Source organism: Morus notabilis, unplaced genomic scaffold, assembly GCF_000414095.1.
Source record: "Morus notabilis unplaced genomic scaffold, ASM41409v2 Scaffold629, whole genome shotgun sequence".
Taxonomy (NCBI): domain Eukaryota; kingdom Viridiplantae; phylum Streptophyta; class Magnoliopsida; order Rosales; family Moraceae; genus Morus; species Morus notabilis.
Window position 1 is genome coordinate 168,919 of NW_010363794.1, and position 9,476 is coordinate 178,394.

The window sequence follows — 9,476 nt, forward strand, 5'->3', positions numbered from 1 at the left end:
CTGAACTCCTTTTTTTAGATAATTATTGAACTCTTTTAGGTCTTTAACCTGTAAAAAATTTTAGTTAAGTTAGAAAATAATATGTTATTAGAAGAATGATTATAGAGAAACGACAATTATTACAAAAAATATACAAAAAAAAAAATGATCAGTTTAGGATTTCAAAATTTCTAGAACGATAATTAAATTAATAAACAAATTTCTAAACCAACCAAATTAACAAAAACTAATTAAAAATAAAATCAGTTAATTTAATTTGTTTTACTTTTTTTGGTCAATTTTTACTGTTCCATCAGTTTTCTGAACACTTTTTTTTTATATTTATTTTAAAGATATTAAGATATGTACTCCTGTATATAGTCTTATTCTATTGCAAATTAGGTAAACTTATGACAATCTTAATACATTTGATTATTATAATACAAGCATCAAAGCATGAAGACGTGATGTTTCTACGCACCATATATCTATATATTAATAATCACAAATCGATCGGATCAGTGCAAATGATGCCATGTGGTGCTCCGTGATATATCTTCATTGTGATTTATCAGTGCAAATTGATATTGTATTAGTAGTGTGCAATTGGGGTACAAATATTGGTGGCACGTGAGGTGGTGCACGACAAATTGTTGCATTAATATCTTCAAGCTATGTTACTACACGTCTTGTATGATGTAAAAAACGAATGTTGCCACTAATTACATTTCCCACTCCAATGTTGTTTTCTTATCACGGATAGTGACTAGGTTGGCTGAATGCGAAAGCATGATAATGAAAGTTCCCCATTCAGGTACTCCTTTCCATAGAGTTTGATTAACCCTCCAAGAAAGTAATAATGCTTTTTTATCTTCTACAATTAGTGAAGAAGTTAGCAATACTACTTTCTTTTTTATGCTTAAGAAAAGTCGTGCCTAACAAAGTAAAGAAGATTTATTGGACTACTAGTTCTATTTTATAAGGTTATAGTTTAAGAAAGGAACCCATATGTACGTATAGAGGTGAAAATTTAGGCCGGTTACAAAGTTCGACCTGTCTAGAGTCGGGACGGCCTGAGATTTACAAGATATTTTTAAGAAAAAAATTTAAAAAAATGCGTTCCGTCTAGAGAGTCAGTCCAATCCGAATAAAGTTTTAGACTTAAATCTTAAACCTGACCCAAATATTTAAGCGGGTCAGGCCAGACTGAGATCCGATCAAAAGTATCATGTCTCGAACCGACCCATTTAATCCAACCCCAACTTACAAGTCTAACTTTGCAAATCGTGTACTATAACCTTTTGACTACACGAGAGAGAAAAAACTACGTGTGATTCAAATATCTAAAATATGTGATTGGTGCCTCTTGTTGGGAGATTTTCGCTAGAAGCACTGACCAAGTGACCAAGCAGCCAACACCTCGATGCTACGATATCATGTGTCATGACATTGACGTCATACTACTGATAATGGGATCGAAACGGTGATATGTCTCAATGTTCTAGCAAAAAACAAATTTATTTTTTTTGAAAGACAAAAAAAAGAGAATAGAACATTCCTAATCTTAACTTAAGCGTTAAAATCATAATTTGAAGAGTTAAAATCACAATTCTCTAGTGTTTTCTTTTTGTACACGCTCAAAGTTTTTTATTCTCTACTGTTCTCTCACTTAAGCACGAAAGACCCTTTTGCAGGATTACAATGAATTATATGAGAGAAAACAGACAGAGGTTGGGGGAAAAAAAAATAGTGTTACGAGAAACCTCTCAACACCTCCGCTAACAAGAGTGGAAATTAACGAGGAAAAGAATAAAAATAAAAGTCAACAGAGTAGGAAGAGGCTAATTATGGGGTGAGATATAATGCCTATTTGGCTAATTTTTATGGTTTCCTTTTTAGCTAATATTGACAAATATCTTTTAAAAATAATTTATAATTTTGTAATTAAAAAATTACATTATTAGAAGAGTATTTATTAAAAATAAGAGATAAAAATTTAGATTTATACACTTTAAAAATAAATTCTTCATTAGCTTTTCCTTTCTAGAGATGCAAGCTCATCTAGCCATGTGATGACGTGCATCTGCCGACTTTTATTCATCGAGTTCACTAGAATCATGAGCTTTAGTTGAAAGGTTTTATGCTTTTGGAGTGGGAATATGCGACTTTTTTCTTTTTGGGTAGAAGTGGGATATGCGACTTACTAAATGGTAGATTTATAGTATGTTAATTTGGTTCATAAGTTTGAAGAAATTGAACCTATTCAAAATTCAAACGATTGAAAAAGGTGCTCTTCGTTTTGTAATTATTTGCATTTTTTTTCTTCGTCAATGTGTTAGACATATAATACTATTGTCAACCTATGCAACTATTCCGGTCTTTATGTTGTTGAAAAAAAAGAGAAAAAAAAAAAAGAAATTCTTCGAAGATTGGATCGCCTATTAGAGCTCCATCTTGTAAAGTATATTAAAAAAATTATTAATATTGGTATTTTTTTCATATTAACAAGTGTCTTGATTTTAGTTTCGAGTAATTTATCTGATTACGTATCTTGTGATGTTTATTTATATGGAGTCCCCTTCAAAGTGCTCCTTACTAGTAAATTCTTCCCTTTTTCTAGTCTGTAAATGTACGCAACTTACTGAACCACGTTAAATTTTTTAGTTCTTCTATTCTTCTTTATTTTATTTTCTTATTATATTATTATAATATAATCTCATTAGGTATATTGATAGATAACAAAATTTAAAATATTTTATAAATAATAAAAGTTAAAATTATTACATAATTACTATAATCTTTTGCCCAAAATTTAAGAGCAATTATAATAATTACTATTTGATTTTGTCCTTAAAAATTATAAAAAAATATATTTCAATTTAACTCTTATATACATAGGCCTTGTTCATTTCATAACTCAAGTTTAGAATTTGATTTGTGTATGTGGGAGAGAAACACTGTAATAGAAAAATTAAATTTAAATTTTTGTAAGAGAAAACACTATAATAGTAGAATTTAAGTTGTGACTTGAGTTATGAAATGAACATGGCCTTAATTTTTAATAAAAATAAAAAAATACAAGAGACTCACATAAGGATCACTTTGTTAAATATTATTTCTCAATTTAAGAAAGAGCATCTCTATCTAATTAATGGGCTTCAAACCCATTAGGTGGCCCACTAATTCGGGCCCACAATTAGTGAGAGAATCCAATTCAATCACATCAGATTTAACATATTTTCCTTTTAAAAAAAAGATCTATAGTTTCATTTATTCTACATTAGAGTTATTTTTTGCTACTACTATTGTTAATTATTGAATTGTGAGTATTGTAACACTTTGATTGTTAAAATTTGTTATGTATCACTTCCTACATGTATTCTTTTTGTAATGATTTTGATCTCTAACCATAAAAATTGAAGTTGGATTTCTATAATTTAATAGAAGTAATCATGTGCCACTGTTAATATGATTTTTTTTTTTCAAAAAATAGTTACAATAAATGCGAAATTCTTTATTTACTATTGCTAAAATCCTCAAATTATAACTTTTTTTTATAAATTTTCAGTTACTATAAAATAAAAAAATCATTTTTGTTAAATATAAAATCAAATACTGAAGCTGTTAAAAAAACTAAAATTCAAGAGTAATTATAAAAAAAAAAAAAAAAAAAAAAAAAAAAAAAAAAAATTTAAAACATAAAAAAAATTTTTAAAATGTAAAGGAGCCCAAAACATAATCATTACCTAACCTTTCATCTTGATTAACTTTTTAAGTAAGACAGTTTTATAAGTGGTGTCAATCTATAATTATTAAATTTAATTAAAATTATATTATATTAAAAAAATATATAAAATAGATAATTTTTAATGTAGATTTAGTTTGAAAATAGTAAATTATTAATAGTTTATTTTTTTTATCTTATTAAAAAAAACTCATCTTTAAATTTTAAATTTCGATCAATACGAATATTATCACATTTTAACGAGTGAGAGTAATTTAGTTGGTGAGTCTCTCCACTCTAATCATAAATTGAGAATTTGAGTGACTCTGAACCTCACTTAAATGTGGTGGTCCTCTCCTAAATATATATATATTATCACATTAATTATTTCTATCTTTGCCACAATATTGAAAAAGGTTCCTATTGTTTCATTTATCTTAAAAACTGCTTTACCCAGTAATGTATCACAGTTCCTTCAATTTCCAATACAAAATAGGACTAGAAAAAATGATTACTAATAGTTTTTTACTTTCAGCCCTTAAAATATTTTGGAATTTTCATTTCATCAGTTTGTTGGTTTTGAATATGTCGGAAAAAACCTGTTTTATCATTTAATTTATGCAAACAAAAGTCCAGCACTTTTCAAAATGTTTAAACTTCCTAAGGCTGATAAAATTTCCACTCAGTCACTAATCCAATTTTGAGACATGAGACTTGAAAAGCCTTGAAAGTTAAAACCTTTGTCAACATTTTCAAATCACGTAGCTGTTATTATAAAGTTTCACGCTCTAACCAGATGGCACCTGATTAATTAACTCCCTCAAATTCAAAACTGATCATCACTTTAATTTATGTCTAATTAGGAAAGAAAAACTATAACTAATTCAAAGACATTAACAATTAAAGACCAAATAATTACAATGCTAATTAATAGTTTTAAAGACTAGCAACATAAAAATTAACTTCATATAATATAAATAAAGATATTCACTGATCACATATATGAAACATCTAGGATGATTACTGAGGATTGAAGAATGTGGCTTGAATACCAGTATCAATTATGACATAAATACCAGCAGCGATCACCAGACCACTTAGAGCCATTCCAAGGCTCCCTAGTACGCATGCAATTCAGCCACCAAGATGGGTTATACATCTCAGGCTTCTTTATCTTGAGCCACATGAAGCATGGATAAGCTAGTGTCACCGGCAATGCAATCCCTCCTATAAGCACCCCAAGGCACTCCAAGAATGGGATCGCTACCGCCACAAAGAAGCTCGCGAAACCGAACAGTACGCAGATAATGGCACGGAGCCACCACGGGGAGCGCTTTTTCATTCTCTTAGTATCTTGGGACTCTATTTCATCGAACATTGGCATGCCATAGCTTGGGAAGGAGTTTAAGGCATGAAGTATGGCAAATACGCGTGTTAGGCCTTGGATGAACTGAGAGGTGTCACGTGAGTTGAATGCGTACAAGGCTGCTAGCATACCCCCTTGATCTGGTATCTATTGTGAAGAAAATGCAAAAGAAAATAAATAAATAAATAAAATACTTCACAAATAGTAAAAAAATTAGAATTTGTTGTAACAATTATTAGTTAGCATATAATGTGAAAATTATTGTAATAATCTTTATTATGTAATTATGCTCTTCTTAAAATAGTCTGAACAAAATGTTGTATTCCAATTCCAACTTTTTAGTGTAATTAGAATACACAAAATTGATCAAGAATAAAAGAGATTTATGTGGGAAATATGAAGGGAGTTATGTATCATTTGACCATATGCCCAATAGCCTCCTATTGCAATGGGGAATAAGCACATTGCTATATTTAGATAAGAAAATATGACGCCCCTCCACACTGGCACTCTTGATGGATGCTTTGTAGACTGCAATAATATTTGTGAACTGTTAGATCTGATGTTACGTTTGATGTTCTAGATGATGTTAGAACACTGTCTGGAATACGGCTTGATTAATTAAGATCCGGGTTTCTTACTATTCAAATTAATTACCAAGGAAAGACAGTAATATCATATCTAACAAGTGGTATCAGAGCATATGGGTACATGAATTTAAGAGAATATCTCCAGAGGAAAAGTCTGTGAATTTTAGAGCTTACTACTGAGAAAATATTCAGAGAGACGTCTGTGAGTTTTTATGACTTATTGAGATCGTCCTTCGGGAGAGGGATTTGTTGCTTTCGGGAGGAAGTTCTGTCGGTCGAAGGGAGTTAGCCGTGCAGTTTAGAAGACGTGTGGTGCACGCTATACAAATCACTGTGAAGATTCGTCACAGCGGCATCGTTGTCTAGAAGGGAGTCCTTGAGTGAATAAGTCCGTCTGGTGTCTGTAATTTATGGAACATAGTGAACTGTTTATTGTCTCGGCGTGGCCTTGCATAGTAGGTGTGCGCACCAAACTGTGATACCATATTGCGTGTCTATTTTGATTTCTGCACTTTATTCTACTCAAGCAACGTAATTAATCCGGATCTTAATTAATTAAGTCATCTTCCAGACAATGTTCCAGCATCATCTGGAACATCGAACGTAACATCAGATGTAACATGAACTTACAAATCCACTGATTAGTAACTATAATTGTAGAATCAACAAAGAAAAAACTTCATTGATCATTCATTTTTTATTCCTTTTCTTCAATTATACTTTAATTCTCTTAGTCTATATAATTGCTTTGGTATATTTCCTATTGTTTGTTATGGACTGTCTCTTTAGGTGCTGTTGTTTCTGTCGTTTTGCTTGAGAAAAGAATTGATCACTTATTTAAGTTCAATGACATGTAGTATGATAGAAGAATCTATGATTAAAAAAAAGACGTGTAGTTTGATAGAAGTAATCTTTTAGAGCTCATCTTTATTTGTGTCATCTTTTCTGTGCCGCCACTAAAATCATGCCACCTTAATTAACTAAAACCCTAATTTTTTTAATTGATGTGATATAAAATTTTAAATGAAATGACATTTTATTTGACGTGTTATGATATTATTAGAGAAACATAAAAGATGACACATAATTAGTTAATTCTAATAAAAACTGAATCATGTCCCCATACCCAACTCAACAATCATTTGGCAATTTATTAAGATTGTAGGTGGAATGAAAAGGAACCGCTAAAAGAAAAATGATCTTTTGTGATGACATTTGGCTAAAACTTGTTGTCGCTAAAAATAAAAAAAAAATTTAAGATATCTGCAGTAGCGTACGCCAGTTTCGGGAGATTCATGAAGCTGCACTAGTAAATGCAGGGTGTACATTTGCCATCTGAATGCCACAGTTAAGCATATCACTCCCCATGTCCTGAAACCATGATAAGAATTAAACCATAAAAACCTCATTTTATTAATAAAACAAAAGGTAAAATGTATTTTTTTGTTGTTGTATGTTTTTTATTTATTTTTGTTTATTTACCATTTAGAATTGCTATAATTAGATAAGAAAATATGACGCCCCTCCACACTGGCACTCTTGATGGATGCTTTGTAGACTGCAATAATATTTGTGAACTGTTAGATTTGATGTTACGTGTGATATTCCAGATGATGTTAGAACACTGTCTGGAATACGGCTTGATTAATTAAGATCCGAGTTTCTTACTATTCAAATTAATTACCAAGGAAAGACAGTAATATCATATCTAACAAGTGGTATCAGAGCATATGGGTACATGAATTTAAGAGAATAGCTCTAGAGGAAAAGTCTGTGAATTTGAGAGCTTACTACTGAGAAAATATTCAGAGAGACGTCTGTGAGTTTTTATGACTTATTGAGATCGTCCTTCGGGAGAGGGATTTGTTGCTTTCGGGAGGAAGTTATGTGGGTCGAAGGGAGTTAGCCGTGCAGTTTAGAAGACGTGTGGTACAAATCACTGTGAAGATTCGTCACAGTGGCGTCGTTGTCTAGGAGGGAGTCCTTGAGTGAATAAGTCCGTCCGGTGTCTGTAATTTATGGAACATAGTGAACTGTTTATTGTCTGAGCGTGGCCCCGCATAGTAGGTGTGCGCACCAAACTACGATACCATATTGCGTGTCTATTTTGATTTCTGTACTTTATTCTACTCAAGCAACGTAATTAATCCGGATCTTAATTAATTAAGTCATCTTCTAGACAATTGATAAGTGCACGAATTTGCACTTTTAATGTTCATAATTGTCAAACTATTTTATCAATTTTGTGATTTTAATTTCAAATATTCCTAAATTTAGAGGATTTAATTTTAATTGGATTTATTTTATTTTTCAGGTTTTTGAAGAAAACAATTGAATTTGGGCCAAGTTTACCAAGTAAAACCCAAAAGTTGAGCCCAAGAAAAGCCCAATTCGGCCCAAAGCCCATCAGCCCACCAACTAGCCGAGCCGAGCTGATTAGTGCATGAAAATGCACCATAAATATTGCTTTTGATTTATATAATATTAAAATATTTAAGCTTTAATTAAACAAATCCATTATTTTTATTCATAATATTTTTAATTGGAATTTGTCTAGTTTTTGCTTAATTATTTGCAGATAAAAAGCAGTGTAGAATTAAGCCATAAAAACCTCATTTTATTAATAAAACAAAAGGTAAAATGTATTTTTTTGTTGTTGTATGTTTTTTATTTATTTTTGTTTATTTACCATTTAGACTAATCCTTACTGTTAGGCCACGCAACACTTAAACCTTTGACTACAATAATCCTTACCGTTAGGCCACTACACTCGGTAATCTATGGTATTACTGCTGGTCAAACGTTCTGCATGTGTTATAAAACTTGATACTGTATTTCATACTAGCATAAGAATGATGCGAGTAATGTTTATTACCAGCCAAGAATAGTGAAGGCAACGGGAAGGACAAGGGCTTGAATTCCAATACCAGAGCACAAAGTGTAAAACGCAGCGTAAAAGGCGTTTCCATTCCTAGAATCGGTGATTGGAAGCCAAGAATCTTGAGGGTCAAGCCTATTGGGGCTGAGAGCTCTCCATTAATAGGGCTCCCTATTGGGGTAATGAAACGTGGAGTTTGGATTCTTGGTGTTGAGGATTTGGGAGTTTTCGACGTGGTCGCTGGCGCTGCCCGGGTGATAGTGCGAAGGGGGCGTGGCCATGGGAGGCACCGGGGTCGCGGTGGCCGTCCTCCGTGTTGTGGATGTGGAGATTTCTTCAGCCGCTTCACTCATTTTCTGTCTCCTTTCTAGCTCTATTTTTCTAATACTAATTTCTAATGTTACTCCAAAAAACCCTTTTCGCAAATATTAGTCTATATATAGACCTCGATGTCCTAATTACAATATTTTAAGTTTTTTTTTTTTTTTTTCTCTCTCTCTGTTTTTTTTTCGAACTTTCATGTCAGCTTAGTGCGGTCTTTAATGTAACAAGTTTTTGAGTGTAAAATAATACACGAATGTTTTGACTCAGCCTTCATTGTAGTAATTACACCCAATCTGTTTTCTAAACCGTTTGCTTTTTTTTTTCCCCCCTTCTTTCCTTGGAAGGAAAAAACTATTTGCTTATTGAATCTTCATTCCGTTGATGATCATCAGTATTTACCCTTAAATCTTCTTTTTCTCCTAACTTTGGACCAGGAGATGTATGGTATGAATTTATAATAACAAAACCAGTTATTTTATTTCCTCTTCTTCAAGTCTAAGCAACCGTGAAATTCTATTTCAAATAAAAAAATCTTTGAAAAAATGAAGAATTTACTTTTGAGAGTGCATGAGTTTAGACTTTTACTTTTTATTCTTGATAAATATCATTTTATTA

The 9,476-nt window shown here is 31.6% G+C and overlaps 1 pseudogene; it reads right to left on the bottom strand.

Annotated features, from left to right (window-relative positions):
- Positions 1 to 4,723: 4,723 nt before the first annotated feature.
- Positions 4,724 to 8,890, bottom strand: LOC21397490 (annotated as a pseudogene).
- Positions 8,891 to 9,476: the final 586 nt, after the last annotated feature.